This window comes from Gallus gallus, chromosome 15, assembly GCF_016699485.2.
Source record: "Gallus gallus isolate bGalGal1 chromosome 15, bGalGal1.mat.broiler.GRCg7b, whole genome shotgun sequence".
NCBI lineage: Eukaryota > Metazoa > Chordata > Aves > Galliformes > Phasianidae > Gallus > Gallus gallus.
This window is the reverse complement of record NC_052546.1, coordinates 897,641-915,487: the sequence shown is the minus strand read 5'-3', so window position 1 is coordinate 915,487 and position 17,847 is coordinate 897,641. Positions and strand designations below refer to the sequence as shown.

The following is a 17,847-nucleotide window of genomic DNA, read 5'->3' as shown; positions in this document are numbered from 1 at the left end:
TGAAGAGCTCTCCCATTAATCACGTGCAAGTGAAAGCATAAACTGGCTTTTATTAGTTTTCAGAGTGCCAGGTCACATAAATTAACTGAATCCCGTGTTTAATGTGTCCTGAGCAGTGTATCCTACCTTTCCTGGTACGACAGCACACCTTAAAGGAACTTGCTATGCCTACATGGGCAGCAGGAACATACCCTCCTGTGCAGTCCTTGGCCTGACTTTTGCCTACGCTGTCACGCTGGGGTTTGGCCGGGTGCACAGACAGGGACAGGACCAAGGCACAGGGAAAAGCACTGCTGAGTGACTGTCTCACCTCCACTGGGAGCTGCTTGGTGGCACAGAGCAGAGGGAAATGAGACCGTCCCCCGTTCCACTCACCACACTGGGACATACACTGGAGACCAGGGTCCCATCTGTGCTGGGACTCCAGAGCAGTGTGTTTGAGGTACACGGCAAGGGGCAGGAACCACAGAATGGCTGCATGCTACTCCAGCACGTGCTGGTAGCCAGGCTCCATTTGCTGTAGCTCTCTCCTTTCTTGCTCTCCCCATCCTCTGCATAGATGAGCCTCTGCTCACCACGCAGCTGCATGAACAGTAAGCTCACTCACCCAGGGCTGCAGGATCACAGAGGTGATGCCAAAGCTCTCCAGAAATAACATGCCTGGCCTTCCAGTGAAGTCTGCAATGGGGACATTCTTACAAACCCAGCCCTATGTGGGAAGCCAGGGAACTCTGAGGCCCAGCACTTTCTCCTCAGCTGGTGTCTGTGTGATGGGGATGTGGGTGATGTGTCTTGGTACCATTCCAGGGGCCATGTATAGACATCCCTCTCCTGTACAACAATATATCTGACTGATTTCAGGAAAGGTGGAGTTGTAATGAGCCTAAGCTGAGATTCAGAAACAGAGATACAAGACGGGGAACAGACCTTGCTAATTATGCTTCTTATGCAGTAACTTCCTAAAACCTCAAGAAACAAAAATCTCCGTTATAATCACAACATTGCTGGGGCTGCCCTGGCCCTAGATGTTATATTTACATTTAGGATAGCCTGCTATCTCTGACAAAAGAGGTTTTTTGCCATGACTAGAGGTTATAGATGGGAAACCTAAGGCAAATGGAGATGATACACTGTGTGTGCAGAGCCAGAAGCCAGCCCATGCCTCCTGAGTGAGACTCAACGTGTGTAACTGTGAGACCATGAAAAGCTTTCTGAAATGATTTCACTGCAACCCAGCATGCTTCTGCATCCCAAACTCTGCTGTTTATGGCAAACTCACGCCATGAAAAAACCCGTGACAGCTTCCAATGGGTTTCACTGCATCTGCTTTTCCTGTGGTATGCAGGGAGTAACCCTCCAAGGGCTCAGGTTTTTTGAAAAGAAGGGATGTCAGCGATTCATTTGCTGACCTGGCATCCCTGATTTGCATAGGATGCTTCTGCTCTGTAACCCTAGAATAACGATGGTGATTATAAACACATGAAGGAGAGTGGTGAGGGTGGTGAAATCCAGTGTAATCACACGTGGGGTAATGTGCTGACGGATGGGCTGTGGTTTCAGGATGCCGGGCTCTGCTCAGCCTGCTGAGCTCCCATGGGCAGAAGGAAATCCCCTGCAGGGGCTCTGCAGCTCTCCCCGCAGGAGTTCTGCTGCCCCCATAAGGGTCCTCCCCAACACAGAGCCACTGCTATTGGGCAACAGAGAAAATAAAACATTGCCTCTATGAAATGTTGTCATCCAACCTCCAGATCAGAACCTGTCATCCTGCACATGTAGCCTAGCCAGCCTGTGTCTCAGTCCTGCAGCTCAGAGAACCGGGCTCAGCAAAGGCAGAGCAGCTGTAGTACAAAGTGACCAGAGAGTTTCTGCCTGATCATATCATATCATATCATATCATATCATAGAATGGCCTGCTGGAAGGGTGCAGAGGCTGCTCAGGTACCGCTGGCGCACACTGGACCCACCTTGAGGCTGATCTAACCCATCTTGGCTGCCACGCACTTATGCTTGAGCTAGCATCATAGGTGGGCCTATGTTTTCTCCTGACGTTAAATACACTCTTTTTATTTTACAGCTGCTATTCTTTGTGACATCAGAAACACCTCAGCATGAGGACCAGATGTGACACCTCCTCTCACATCACCCATTCACTCATACACAGACCATTAACCTGTGCAGGACAGTGCTATAATGGTTTGGTATGTCAGCAAAGAAGTGTTGCACTGTTAGCTGCAGGCTTTACATATTCTAATGCTCCTGGGCTGCAGAGAACCCAGGGCTCACCCAGAGGTGTCTACGGTCAAAAATTAGGGCTGAATGCCCCCTGTCCAACACTGTGTCAACACACCCTAATTTGCTACAAAGCCCAGGTTAAAAACACTGACATTTCATGACTTCATGTCAAAACTGTTCAACTGCCCCCAACCTTAGAAGCCAATGAAGGCATTGGCTCCCTCTGGGAAGGACATTCAGACGTTAGAACATGACACACAGTGAAAAAGGGACTGCTGGACAAATACTTAGCTTCCTGATTTTCTGGAGCTATGGATTATGTGCTTAACAGATTTCTGCTCCTCTGCTCTCAGCAGGGGGGCTTGTTTTAACCAAATGGACCACATTTTTCCTTGTTCTATTAAGAGCAAGCCGTCTGTCCACAGGGAAGATTTTTATGGGCTCTGGAGGAGCTTTTTGCATTCCTGTCGAATTAAATTAATTATCTGTTGGGAACAAGGATTCCTTTTTCCCTGGTTTGACTAAAACGCCCAGGACTAATTGCCCTAGTGCCATTCAGGCACTCACTGCCACAGAGGAATGGGCTTGGCTGGGGGACAGGTAGCATCCCCAATAGCACATGGGCTGTCATCATACCCTTTCCTTTTGTTTGAAAAGAATCCATCACCTATCACACCAGACAGCTCCATTTTGGCAGATATGTGCTTGAAATTCAGTGATTATCGCAAAGTGTATTGGATATTAGTGTGGAAGGAAAGGAGGGATGCAAAAGAGATACTGAGCTCTGCAGAAAAATGGATAAGCCCAAGAAGCATCTTTAGTTCAGAGTTGGGGCAAACTCTCTTTACAGAAATCAGCTACTCCCTTAGAAATATATTCTCATCCTTTTGATAGAAGTACAGATTCACCACCTGCCCAGTTGTTATTTGTGCTTTCAAATGCCATTTTAAAGATAGGATGAGCTTACCAGTCAATCAGTTTAGTTACTTAACAGCAAATTTGGGTAAATCACAACCAATTGGCGTGATACCTAGCAAATACCTTCCGGGTTGTAAAACAGTTCAAGGATTTTGACAGTGAAAGCTTGGTCAATTTAGCTTAAGATGACCATACAGCCTGCATTCTGATCACAGCCCTCATGAGCACCTCTAGAAAACAAGCATGTGAGAAAACGTTGAGCTGACCATGGATATGTACCACATCTCTAGGTTAATGCACTCTTCTGTACCACAGCCTCAGTCACAGGAGCAAACCCTCCATGCAATTTCATGTTCTAGACACTAGAAGCAGATAGAAGTACTTAGAGCTAGAAGTTATACATGCATTTCTACATATAACAGAAGTTACACATTTCTACGTTCTTATACCTGTGTCTGGAGTCTTTATGTAGTTGATTCAGGAGACACCTACAGCAGAAATGCAAAAGAGACCCCATGGGTCCTATGTGCAATGGGTTCCAGCAGAGCTCTATAAGTTTTGGGCAAGGGGCTTCTCCCACTTCTCTTGGAAGATGCTTAGAAACCATCACCTGAATGGCCTCTAGTTTTGACTTATCATTTAGCTTGACGGTACTCACGGTGTTAGTGCAAGTCCACAGCCAGGTGCACCCATGGGGCTGAGCTGGCCCAGCAGGACTTCCTGCTGGGATGGTCTGGGTGGGAAGAGGACCGTGTGTGCTGCACATGGATTGTGGGAACTCGGCACCTTTAAGACAATCCTGCGGCCGTGTTCATGCAGGAGGAGTTTCCCCCTTTCTTTTTGTCCATGTGACACACACTGAAGGATCCCTGAAATATTAAAATAAACAGAAGGCTTGACTTGCAGAACCTGTCTGCTAAGCCAGGAATCACATTTCTTGCTGCAGTCTCAAACCGTCATCCAAAGACTTGTAAAACATTGACAAAAACCTCTTTGCCCCCAGAGCTTTCAGCAAAAACAACAGCCCAGTACTTGCACCCATCCCTGAAAGAGCAAATATTTTAGAATCTGTTCCCCTTCCACTCCTTGCTTTGCACCTACAAAAGGAAGATCTCTGAGCATATTCTCCTTTGTGATTTCTATTCCTTTTCCATTATTTCTCTTATGGCTGATTTAAGAATTAGAAGGCCCCAACAAGCCAGATGTGGGGGAAGTGAGCTTAATGGACGCAGTAAAAGAAACGCAAGGAAAACCCCTGATCTAAGGCCCATTTCCTGCCAGCTCTCCTCACTGCCTGCTTTCCATGAGCAATGCATAACCTCTTGTTGGACAGAGCAATGCTCATTTGTGAATCAGGACTGCTCTGAGGACAGCTTATCACTGCAGTGTGTTGTGGCATAAAGCATAGGGTGTCCACAGGATAGAGACCTCTAACCAGATTCTAGATGGATCTGAGTAGTCCTTACAGATACGCTGCTATGTAACAACCTGATGCACAGACACGCAGGGGGACAGGGCAGGCTCAGCCCCTGACTCACCCAGGAGGTCTGTGGCACAGCCAGGACCTGAACCAGGTCTGAAGGATGAGTGTTTATGTTCCACATAGTTGACAAAACTACTTCTTCACCCTTGGAAACTCCTAATGAAATGTCTATTGATGTCACTATTGTGAAAAGAGAGGGACTTCCCTAAATGACTTTGCCAGAAAAAAATCTCAGTCAACATTCATGGCTGGGCTGTGAGCTTCATAATAACTGAATACATTTAATCTCCTAATACTTCTTGGTGCTGAACAAATGCTCAGAAAGATGCTGGAAATGTCTTACCTGACTGAGATTCTCACGAGGTGATGCACAGTTTTCAGGTGATGGTTCTTCATGGGTTATGTGACAGACGCCTCTGTCCTTGTGTTTGGAGAGAAGCTTCAGCTCACAAGCCACCCTCAGAAGCCATCAAACCTTAAACTGAAAAAAAAGAGCGAGTCATTTCCAAAGGACCTTAACTAGATCTTTCTGTTCTCCTCCAGACTTTGCCCTTCAGCAGTCCTGAGTAATGGATTATTAGAAGGCATTTGACTTGGAAACATGATTTAATTCTGTTTTACACCCAAGCAAGACAGCGGACAGTATCCTCACTGTTTGGACCCAAACTTGCCACAGTAGCTGCTTCCAGCTGGATCCCCAGTTTCTAGCAGTGCAGTCTTTCTTTTGTCTACCCATCCAGCAGGACCCACTGAGCATGAGGAGCATCCTAGGCTTCCTCCATACTGTCAGCCTAGATGAGCCTTGAGAGCCAAACTGGGAAGTTGCATATATCCAGACAAGACTTCCATGACCACCTCTCAGCACCTGAAAGTATTTCTTTTCTCCTTCCCCCCGGACACTTGTGCCCATGTCTCACAAGTCTTAACAAGAAACATTCTCCTCCTCTTTCTTTTCCTTTCCCTTTTCCTTTTTCCTTATTCTTTTCCTTTTCTTTTTTCTTTTTCTTTTCTTTTCTTTTTTTTCTTTTTTTTTTTTTTTTCTGCATGAATGTGTTGCTAGCTGGTTTTCCTATGGCTGGCTGGCTCTGTTTCAAATTCTTCTGAGCTCACTGAACAATAAGCTTCTCACTGCTTGGTGAAGAAACCTAGAGAGGCTCTGGATACCTTGAACCTGTTATCAGGACAAGAGACTTTGGCCCTGGTGATAGCCCAGGATTTCACTGACACCTCCTGGCTGTTCATTGCTTCCTTTACACTCAGCTCTCTTGAAATGCAGAGCCCAGGCTACATCTATCAACTTAATATCCTGCATTTCAGTAAGATCAGGACTCTGTTTTAGCTCTTCTGCTGCACAGAGAGTAACAGCTATAAACCCAGTCAGTCTAGTAGAAGACACCAGGAACTAACCTGGTTCTAGGAACAGAAACCTGCTTATCTTCTAGAGAAAGGAGAGAGAACAATTGGTTTTGTATGTAGAGAAGTGTTTACATGGGTCAAGGCAGGCCAAACAGTCTCTACCTCAATGGTGAGAGAAGCAAGACAGGAATTGGGAACTGGGCTGGGTTTAGCAGTAGAGCTACAGTAATCTGTATGGGGAGCCCTATGCAATGGGGATGTTTGCATTCAGCTTAACAGAGAGGACTGCCCATACAAGCCCCAGAGACTGAAGAGGCCAGAAAAGTACTGGACTTAATATCTCAACAATTCGCCAAGGAGGTGACATTGACATAGTAGGACAGAGGAGGGCATACAGTTATAAACTTTTATTAGGTGTGGATGATAACAAAGGCACTTAGCAATTGCTGTGTGCTTGGCGTCCCAGGAAAACTGACTCCAAAGTTGGCATCTAGGGAAACGAGCTCTCCAAACTGAAAAGCACGAGAGCTTTGCTGAGAATGTAAGTCAGCTCTTTATTGAATGGTGCATGAGATCAAGTGAGAGAATTTGTTTCACCTGAATCAGCAGATCACTGCTAAGTCATTGCCTGGGCTCATCCATGCACACAGCGAGCTTGTCTGGCTGGCTGGCTGGCCTACATCAGCACTGACTGAGAGGTTTGCAGCTCTTCAGACACAAGTGCTGGGAGCAAGGCACAAGGTGCTGGGCTGAGCTGTCAGCTGACAGCTCCAGGGGAGCTCCCTGCTGCTCATTCCCCCTTGCACCCTCTGACTCTCATGACCTCTCTGCAGATGTGTAAATGGCACCAGAGAGGCCTGTGTGCAGAGCTGGTAATTTGTCCTCACCCAGTCTATCCCCCACTGGTATGCAGAAACATGCTTGATGTGAGAAATGTGTCCCTGGCATAAAGCCAGGGCCCAAACAGACAAAGAAATAATGTTTACCCCCAGGGCCTTTCTGACAAACAATAAAAAAGCAATAGAGTCAAGATAGATTACGCGTCAGCTAAAATATTACCTCTTCCTGCCAATTCTTATAAAAGGAGGCAAAGCTGCTCTTTATACTGAACTAAAACTTCTGTTAAAACACTCAAGGAAAATAATCATTTAAATAGCATCTTTCTTTCTAGCCAGTGACATTAATATTCTTGTTAAATCTTTATTGTGACAGTCTGCTTTATGGGATGCAAAAGGCGCTTTGCTTTGTTTGAACACAGAGTCACCATAGAAATATTGAACATCCAATGAAAGCATCGGGTGGTCAGCCACTGGGCAAGCAGTGGAATGACCTGCGTTCACCCCTGGAAGGCCCAGAGAACAGCTAAGGTCACTCACTGCCTCCACTCTGCCACGTGCAGAGCCCTCTCCCAAGGGCGCCAGCGAACTGTAGCCACTGGGGCATGGGTTTGGTGAGTGGGATCAGCAGGCTGCCTGCACCTGAGCCAGGAAACTGCTGCCAGTCACTGGCTGGATTCCTGTGCTCACCTGAATGGGCCCTAACCGCAAGGAGATGAATAGGCACCGTGTGAATATTTGATTCAGTAAACTTGGCTCTGCTGTTGTGCAGAGGGTGAGGCATGTGATTTATTACTTACAAGAATTTGGACAGCCCCTGGCTTAATGTGAAAACACTGGCAAGTGTTAGGAAATTCATGAACTTTACACACAAGATTATCGATAACTTTTATTAGCAAACAGTCCTGGATATCCTCCCTTTTGAAAGTGTTGCTGGCCGGCAGAGCAAACCAACTATGTGGAACTAAGGTAGCACATCACATGCTACCACTTGTAAACGCCACAGCATCAGAGATTTTTATGGGCAACATTAGCAGAAGGCGAAGGTACTGCTTAGGAACGGACTAAGAGAAGAGCCTACAGTTCTGCAGAGCCTTGTAGGTCTTAAATAGGCACCTCCGACCGCAGTGTTCAACACAAAGGCAACACTGCTTCCAGCCGTAGCTCTCTTTGATGAGCAGTGCTGGGTGTCCCTGTGAATGTCCATGCCATGGCATGAGCTGACAAAGGAGGATCATGCCTTTTTCAGAGACAGATACGATCAGAGAGATGAGATAAGCTTGAGATCGCATCCTTGGCTTGGCAAGCCTAAAACTTTCTGTTACAGAAAGCTATTCTCTGTCCCAATAGAACTGATCTTGAATACAGGACTTCCATGTCAGTTATCAGATGAAAATAAATGTTTCTGTGAGTCAGTCAGCTCCTACTTACATCCCTCCATACTTGTCTGAACCCACAGAACTGGCGGTGAGACAAAATGTTTACTCACTAACATCTGCACCTGAAATGGAGAGTTTGAAGTGGCACAGATAAAGTAAGTATTTACTATATAAACTAAGATATATTTTAATAAAGACATTCGTTGAGGCACAGAGTTCAGGCCCTCCCAAAGCCTATGGATGGTGTTTGCACAGTAGAGATCAGATAGGACGTCAGATTGCACACAGACACGGAGTGCTGTGTTGTGCAGAAAGGACCATCTCATTCTGCATGTGACTTCAACACTCACTGGTGGTGATGATTTGGAGTTAAGAGGTTGTTAAGATTACAGTTAAGTATTTAAACCTACACTTAATCAAAACCTTTTTAAGGACAAACAGCAATGGAAATTAAGCCCTTCCAGTTTAATGGTGTGCAAGAGTGCAGTTGCTTGGGGTTATTAAATAACCACTCCTACCCCGAATGAGAGGGAAAGTAAAAACTGCCTTTGAAATTAACAGTAATGGAAAATGATGAGAAACATATCCAGAAGTAACAGACTGCCTCATCAGTCAGGAATCAGTCTCATAATACCTATTTCTGTCCCTGATTTGAAAAGAAAGAGAAGTGGCATATTTATATCTTTTAGTGGTAGCAACGTAACTCTCTGGTCCATCCAAACCAGGGAGAGCTCTCCCCAGGAAGCAGCCAGGAGACACACGTTTCAGATGAGTGGAAGTGGCAGTGGGCTACCTGCTGCTGCTGGCTTTAAGGAAATCCTGGAACTCGAGGGAAATTCCAGTCTGTAAAGAGCTGCAACTTGTGTGAACACTGGAACAGAGATGGATGGGAAACCCCAGGTGGAATTAAGTCAGCAAATCTGATATTGATTCCTTTCCAGTTGTAGAAAGATTGATCCAGGATAGAAGCACTGAAGGTTTTAAAGGTAGCATATTTCATGCCAGTCTGCATAGCTTTCTGGAAAACAGGTTTTGCCAAACTAACATTGTTTTTTGATGGAATTACAAGCTTTATTAATAAAAATGTCTGCGGTGATATAAAACGGAGCTTCCTGTAAGGCATAAAGCTTCATCTGCAAGATGTTCTGATAAAAATGGTGAGCTCTCTACATAACAGCACAGCAATTCCAAAGTTGATTACAATTAGGGAACTGTTAGAACACAAAATAGATGGAAAGGAGGCAATGCATTGCAAATGGGGCTGCTTCTGGCAGGTCCATAGCAGGCACTGCTCTTGCCCAAATGCTGGCCAGATCCTTTCTTAAAGATATTAAACCAAAGATAAATTTATCAAGAGAGAAACTGGGTCAGAGTAGTTGCTTTTGACACAGATAAAGAACAGCTCCACAAACTGCTGGGAGGCCTTGGCTTGCTTGATCGATGTGCACTTGAATTTGATCAAATGAAAATCAAAAACCCAGTATGAAAATTGAAGGTCCCATTTCTAGGATGCAAAGCCCTAAAGACATTAGAAGAGCTCTGGGGAGCATGAAAACAGCAGTGTAAAACTATGACTAAGGGCATTTGAACTCACAAAGAGGGTACTATTAGGTGAAAAGAAAGTGATACTGTCTTTGGCTGGGGAATTAGTGAGACCACTGCAAGAATATTCTGTCTTGTTCTTGGACCTACCTTTCAAAAAGATGTGGAGAAAATTGGGATGAGATCCCCAAAACATGTGTCTAAATGAGGCAAGATTTGGAAAATACGACATGTAATGAAAGGCTTATGGAATGTAATCTACATGGTTCACCAAGGATAAGCAGAGAGCAGACTTGGAGGAAAGCTGCGACAGTCTCTATGTTCATTTTTGCTTGGACTGATACCAAATTTTAAAATGGCATTTTCCATGAAATGAATCTCCTGTTCTCTGAGCTGTTCTCATCACAGTGACCCTAAAGCCTAATGCATCCTATGCTAGAGGTAACATGAAGCTGAATTTTAGCTGGAGATGGATTACATTTCTTTCTAGGTAAATCATTTGCTGGTGTATGCAGCTACAGAAATACATAACCCAATGTCATGAACAATTACTCCCTGCACCCAAAGAGGCCATGTGGCTGGGCAGCGGTTAGAGAAGGCAAGAACTAAGCTGGGAGCATCCTGAGCTCTAATCCCACCTAAGCCTCTGCACAACATTTCGAACCTGAACAAGTCATCTAAACCCCTCAGCCCCCAGCCCAGCTGTAGAATGGTGCAAAAATCAAGATCTTACTGAAAAGCAGATGTTGCATCTCAGCTGAACATTGCTGGGTAAATATACATTTCTAAAAAGTAATTCAATGAAAACACCTGCTGGGGAATGCAGGCAAGTGGATGGATGGAGACTGCTGCAAATAGCAGTCACATGAGTTCCTAGGGAGAAGGCTTTTCCCCGATGATAAATTTGTCCCAGTAGCATCACTAGCATCAAACTCCCAGTGATTGCACCTCCAGTGCTGCCAACAGCCACATCTGGTTTTGTGCACTGGCAGCCTGGGCAGTCCCAGCACCCCAGGAGTGGTGGCAGGAGGTGAGTGCTCTCTTGTCACCCGCTGGTTTGGAGCAGACCAAGGAGCCTTGCCAGTGGGAAGCCCTCTGTTTCAGTGCATATTTAGTCATTGGTGAATGTTGCTTGTCAATATTTAGTCACTGCTGGGTAGCAGCAACATGCATGCAAAAGCAAAGAAAAACAGAATAGAAAACAGTCCTCTAAGGCACAACCAATCTGGTCACGGTAGCCCATTTGACTCAGGGATGTGAGTTTATTTTGCCCATGTGCTTGCAAAGGAAAACAGGAATTGAAAACGGAAGTAGTGCCAAACTGTTTCCTTGAAACTGTGGGCCAAAACAGGAGCCAGAGCGTCTGGGAATCTCATCAGGCATCCTCTGCACGCGCACAGCTCCCTGGGGGATCTGCCCAGAGCCAAGGCTGCAGCAGAGCTGGGGTGTTCTCAGCCACCTCCCCTTCTCTGCAGGGCCCATGGGGCAGCCTGGTAGCCTGAGTGTCTCTCTGAGGAGTTCCCCTTCCAACAGCCAGGCCTGGGCAGGCTGGATTAGAGCCCAGGGTGGGCAGTGGGAATACTATCTGCTTTGTGTGTATCAACAAACTAGGCAAAGTCCCCCTTGTCTCTGATGTTTAGAGTGGAAAGGGGATACCTAGCTGTGATTTGGAGGAAAAGCCATCAGTACAATGAAGAACAGTTATTATCTTCTGCACTTGGCAATAGCTACATCCTGAATAAAGGTACAGGGATGTGTATGCAGAGACCTGAGACAAAGTCTAACCTGAAAGAGAGGTCAGCTTGTGCACACGCAGGGTTTGTTCTGCTCAGGCTCCAGTCCTTCTGTATGACATTACCCTTTGTCAAAGAATGCTGAGTCTCAGTGAAACCTGGGAGAAAAGGGAGACTGCAACATGTCCCCAGGCTTCAGTAGTAGGTATAGAAAATGTATGTGTGTGTGTGTATTAAGATCCTTGTTTGCAAAAGAAAAATAGCATTAAGTTGGCACAAGAAAGGAATTTTTTACCTGTCAGCTTCTGCACAGGTGTGTAAGAGGCAATAACTTCCAATGTCTGACAGAAAAGCAGCATCAGGGCTCCCAGACACAGAGCCAGAGAAGTGACATTTTTAGACCAAATACAAGAATTTGATTTTGATTTCAATAGTTACTCTGGATGTGAGAACTGGATAAGTTTGCGGAGACCTGACACAATCCACAGTGTCAACTGGTATTCAGAGACACATCTTATACTACTATCCTCAAAATCCATCTGTAGCTTATAAGCACCAACAGAAGACTCTTTAGAAGATACACTGAAAAGCTGCACTGACTTACAGTCACTGATGTTTGCAAAAAGGCTGATTTGACTTCTCGGGATCTAGAACACTGCAACTGGAGACAAGGTGTCATTAGGCACAAGGCAAAGCTGACCTGCAGGATTTTTCCTCTGAATGGAAGTGTACTCCAGACTGCTATCATGATGATATTTGGGCATTTTCTGCCTTCTGATGTGGGCAGGGACTAGCCTCCGTGTTTGGGTAAGTATGGGATGCAAACCCCACTCATTACCATGGCTGGCCTCCTGGCTCCAACCCAGCAGTGCGGCCCTGGGGTTGTCTGGTGCCAGAGAGGAAGACGAACTCCTGCAGCAGATATACAGGGTAATGCACTTTACGTGGGCCTCATAGCGGATCTAATTCTAATCACTCAGGATTGGCTCAAATCCTGAAGTCCTTCCATAATTCTAGTCGTCAACAGACAACCTTTCCATAGCTGCCAAGCTACTTACAGGTGTTTCTGTGCTCTGACCCAGTGCTGCTGGGTTCCGGCCCCGAGGAGAGCTGTGGGTTGGGCTTGGGGCAGCACTGAGGGTTGCTGCTGCCAGAGCTGCTCTTCCCTGTGGCTCTGCACTTGCCATTAAGAAACTGCAGAAAGCAGCTTTTGGCTTCTGGGCCGTGTTCCTGATCAGACCAACGTCGTCCTTTCTTGGAGAGGGTGTGTGACTTGTGCCAGGGCTGCACTGTGAATGCTGAGTACACGCAGTCCCTTTTGAATCACAGGAAGTATGCAGGCTTTGGAGATTATCAGTCCATTATTAACATTTCAGAAAAATATAAAGTGGTTTCCGCTTTATCTGTTTACTCTGTGCCTGATAAAATATCAACATTTTTCAACGTCTGCTGAATAATCCCCGATCCCCTTATTCCCACACAGTGAGGTGTGTGGCTTCAACGGATCACCCCAAACGAAGCTGTTTCCCTTGGCTACTGTCATACAGGAAGCTTGGGACAAAACTGTTGTTTGCACAGGATTTAAGCATTTGGGGAAAAAAAAAAAAAAAGAAAATGTGATGCTGAGGAAAACATCAGGCAAGTAGTAAAAGTGCTTTGCATGTGCACAGCTGTTTCCTGGCCATTTCTTTCTACTGCAAGGGCGCTTGGTTTACAGGAAATTCCAGTTAACACACAATGCCAGTCTCCCCAGAATATGAGATGTGGGCTCAGCTGCATGGATGTGCTTTGTGCAACTGATGGTGCCAACGATTTTACCACCTGCACACCCGTGGGCAGCAGGGACTGGTTTGATTTAACCCTAAATGGTTCAGAAGAAATAGTTGTACACTCTCCTCCATCTGTTTTCTAGCAGGGCTGTTATTTCGTATGGTAAGCTCTGAGGTGACCTGCCCAGGGTGGATATTGGTCCAGATACAACTCAGCATCCAACATCTCTGGGCAAGTCGGTGGCTCAGGGCACGTGCAGTGCCTGAATGGAGTCATGTGTTTTGGTGGGAGGTCCAAGTGCACAACTGGCAAACCCACAAGCTGATGCACCAGCAGGGGCTGAAGATATCACACACCTCACTGTCTGTACATCCGGAATTGGTTGGGGGGTGCTGGGAAATTAATGATTTCTACCAGATAAACCTTTTCATCTCTTTTTTGAAGTTTAGAATAGTGCCAACAGTAGATGGGTTTAAGAATTTATCGTTTTCTGCTGGATAGAAACCCTAACACAACCCAAGCCTCAGTATGGCTCACAGGGGGAGAAATCTTGTGGCAGACCCAGCCACATTCACTTCTCATCCAGAGGTGCTGGGAGTGAGACAAGTGCAAGCAGGGTTAGCTGGAGTTCCCATTCTGCTGAGTTGGCAGAACGCCTTGCGGCAGCAGATGCAAGAGGATTGAGATGATAAATGGACTTTGGAAAGCAACCCAAACATGTACATACAAATTAGTATTTAACATTCAGTTGCTATTTGCAAATTATTCCCTTGTGATTTTGCTCTTGAATGAGAGCAACTGTGTTAGCTGAACAAACAGTAGCAGAGGGAGCTGCAGAAATGCACCCACCCTCCCACCCCAGCCGTACCCCCCCACGTCCACATGCCCACCCAGTGCATGCAGTTGCACGTAGGCACACAAACCCCACCAAGCAGTGCCATGAGTGCCAATCGTCGCAATCTCTTCTCGCCATCAGCCAGGCAGCCAAAGTCTCACAAGCCATCCTTGCAAGCCACCAGCCTCTACTGGGCTGAGTTGAGGCGCCAGGAGATGATGTGGGGGCTGATGGCAAGTCACACTGCTGGCACGTGGGTTGCTGGTGAAAGGGAGACAGGCAGCCAGGCATTTTGCCAGGTGCTTTGGCAGAAGACACGCTGGGTTGATAGCCCAGCTTTTTATTGGGAAGTGATGTCACGGCAACACATGAATCACAAATAATTTGACACCAAAAGGAACAAGCGATGGTGGCTCAACACCTGAGCACCCATCCCAACATCCGGAGTGACACAGCAGGCTTGACGCAGCAGGCCAAGCTCTGACGTGTGTTGTGAATCCTCAAAAAACTCAGAACTCTTTCAAACCTCAATTGCCAAATCCAGACCTTGCCAGCCTGGCCTGAGAGCCCTCGTGTTGTACCGCTGCTGGGCCTTTGGAAGGGTCAGGGCAGAAGTGAGATAACCAAGGCTGGACAGTGTAGTGAGCGACCTCTGTGCACAGCCATGGTGCAGCCGGCTCCTTAGCCTGTGAGCTGTTGGGACAGCCCTTCCCAGCCATGCACCCGGCTTGCATCCAGCAGATGTGAAGAGCTGGTGAAGAGCTGCCTCCTGGCATTGCTCTGGGCATCACCCACTCAGAGCAGAGCCCCGAGTGAAGGCTGCTTCAAGCGCATGCTGCAGGGACCCATGAGGAGCAGGACATCTCACTGACCTCTTGCTGAGGAGGCAGGGCCAGAGCTCTGAAGTGCCAGTGTCACTCAGCGGCCCAGTTTTTGCAGGTCGGGTCTTTCCCAGCCACATAATGAAGGAAAAGATTTACGTTCAAATTAGTTTCCCTTCCCTTTGGAGGCACATTTCAGAGATAGAGCCAAGCAACTGTTACTGCATGATTTAAGGAGATAAGAAGAAGCAGCAAGAGAGAAAGGCTGGGATTTATAGCACCGGCCCTAAAAATAGCTGTTTAGGGAAAGTCTAAGCCTGGCAAAGCTTGACTGGGTGTTGCCCCATATGCAATTGCTCAGCTCGGTGGATGGCATTCACTGGGAAAGATTCAGCCTTGAGGAGTTTGTCTTCATCAGTAAGTTGCACCACTTTAACTTAAGGTACCAGTTTATGATTGCGTTCAAAGCAGATCAGCCCCTTGTGCAAGTTTCCCTGGGAGACAGGGCACAGCGAAACACAGCTGTCAGCACGAGAGCTCACACCAAGTTATAAAAAGAAAGCTCAGCTGAAGCCAACCCAGCTTCCTCTTCCAGCATCTCTGAACGGGGAAGGGACCTGCCCAGGCAGGCTGGTGGCAGACACCAGTGTGGAGAGGGGCTCTCCTGGTTGCATCTGCAGCTGAACCCAGTTGACATGCCCAGGTTGGCAGCCAGGCCTGGAAGGATCGTCTGCATGTTGAGTCTAGTCCTCCGCAGTCACAGACAACCATGTCATGTAAATCCATTTAACGCTGCTAGCTGCTGCTCATCCCCACAAACCTACCAGGAGTCTTTAGACCCTCTCCTGTCTGCTGGCGTCGTCTTTGCTTCCTTGCCAAAATGAAAGTCCCTAGGGCAGTAGGACCGAAAAGTACACATTCCACACCCCACCAGGAAAACCCGTGTGCTCCAAGAGAAGAAACATAAAGACAAATCCTAGTGAGACTGAGATCAATATGTGTCAGTAAGCTGCCAGCTCTGCTGCTGGAGATGAGCTTTCTGCTTGGGTTTGCACTGAAAGTCACCCCCACACACAGAAAGATGCCGGTGCTGTTGCGCAGATAAATGTTGGTAATATGCTGTGATGGAAAATGTGGCTTAATGAAGGCGCTACTTTGAAATTTACTGACCGGTTGAAGAAGAAATGCCCTTCTGTTTGCTTTGAAATCAAAATCAATTAAGTTTTAATGATGGGAGCAAAGTAGATAGCTTTTAAACAAGTTTTGATGGGAGAGTCAAAAAAGAAGATGTTACCTGTGGGGATTTCTGGGTAGGACAGAAGAAATATTTCCCACTAAAAGAACATAAACGCAGATTTTGTATTGGTCCCAGATTTGACTGTGTCTCTCACTACCCTCTCCCATGACACCGAACATCTCATCACCGCCGTGTGAGCTCTGAGCTGCCGGCTTCCCAGCTGTGTCCCACTCAGCTCAGCTGGAGCCAGGCAGAGCACGCCGGGCACTGCTGAGCTCCTGATCCTGCTGCCAGCAGCCCTCGCAGGCGCGTGTGCAGCACCGGCTTTGCTCAGCCTGCCCGCATGCTGTTTCTTTTAAAACCTGATCTCCATCCTTTTGACACAGACGACAGGAACTGGTCCTGGTTTAAGTCACCCTGCCGGGGAGCACACATTTACGATAACACTGTGGAACTGGAGAAAGTGAATCAGGAAGCAATAAATCAACTGCGCTGAGTTATGACATTGGTGACAAAGGAACAGTTTCTTCTCCAGAAGGCCCTGCTGAAGGTACTTGGTCTCTGAAGGCACTGTAGGGGCTGGGCTGGCAGGCCCTGCAGCGGAGCAAAGGGTGTTTATTTGTCCTGTGCACACTCTGGAAACAACCAGCACTGCTGTGCATGGTTTACATACAAACCTAATAAACAGTACCGATAAAACAGAAGAATTCATGCTTTGGTAACACTTGGAGGCCCCAGTGAAAGTCTGCGTGTCACTATGATAGGATTATACAGCCTCCTAATGAGAACTAGCTCATTCCTAAGCCATGATGATGGAAGAAGAGTAAGGGTAAGGGAGGCTGCCGTGCAGGGAGCGGAGGGAAAACGCTCAAAGACACCCTGCTGCTTGGAGCAACAGCCATGGCTCCGTGCGTCACCCACGGCTTCTCCCTATCCAGTCTGTCATTATTCATACTATGAAAGTGTCTGACTTTGAAGTCTCTTAAGTATCATTTGAGTGCTAAATCTCATGATGGAACAGAGATGGGAGAGGCACTGGGAAACAAGAACCAGCAGATAGAAAAAGTCACTCTTGAAAGCACAAGCCCAGAGGACCTTTCCTGTGTGTTGTATTAATCTCCTACTCCAACCAAGCAAAAAGATGCCCACTTAATGCTGCACGGCACCAGAGACTCATCTGTACAAGGTGTCTTCAGTCAGAATGAGGAATCCGGGTGGAAAAGGTGCATTAGCCAAGATGGCCCGGCTGCTTTGGCTGCAGATGGGTACAGAGCTTCATGGCTTCTAGGAACAGAATGTGCCGAGCCCAGGGTGATTCCTTCTGCACTGCCCTTACTGGAAAGCAGAAGGATCTGGGCTAGCCCAACATCAGTACTGAACCTGTGTGCTCTATGCCGGGCTGCACAGAGCACGGCTGCCTCTGCAGGCAAAGGCTGGGATAATGGAGTGTTTGTCCAGTGATGTATGGACTCCAAAACAAACACCACACCATGCATCCTGAATTCTCAGCTTGTAAAAATGTCATGTCCTCCTGTTTACAAGAGATTCCTCTGTGATATTTGCTCAGACAGAAAGTAAAGTCACACCAGAGAGGCAAACAAGAAAAGAGAAGGAAGTAACACAAAGCAGTGGGCATTAAGGTTCCTATCAGCACAGCAGAATGGAGGCTGTTGAGCGCAGTCACACCTCCCTTCCTTCCCACACA

At 46.9% G+C, this 17,847-nt stretch overlaps 1 protein-coding gene across 2 annotated transcripts in view; it reads right to left on the bottom strand.

The window, feature by feature from the left end:
- TBX1 (T-box 1) overlaps nt 1-17,847 on the bottom strand; it is a 166,690-nt gene that overhangs the window by 58,033 nt on the left and 90,810 nt on the right. For both annotated transcript variants that reach the window (XM_046901204.1, XM_025155714.3), the window contains exons 3-4: nt 4,977-5,114; nt 3,809-4,019 (exon numbers count right to left, since the gene is read on the bottom strand). The gene's annotated coding sequence lies outside the window, so the exon portion shown is untranslated. The remainder of the gene's footprint in view (nt 1-3,808; nt 4,020-4,976; nt 5,115-17,847) is intronic.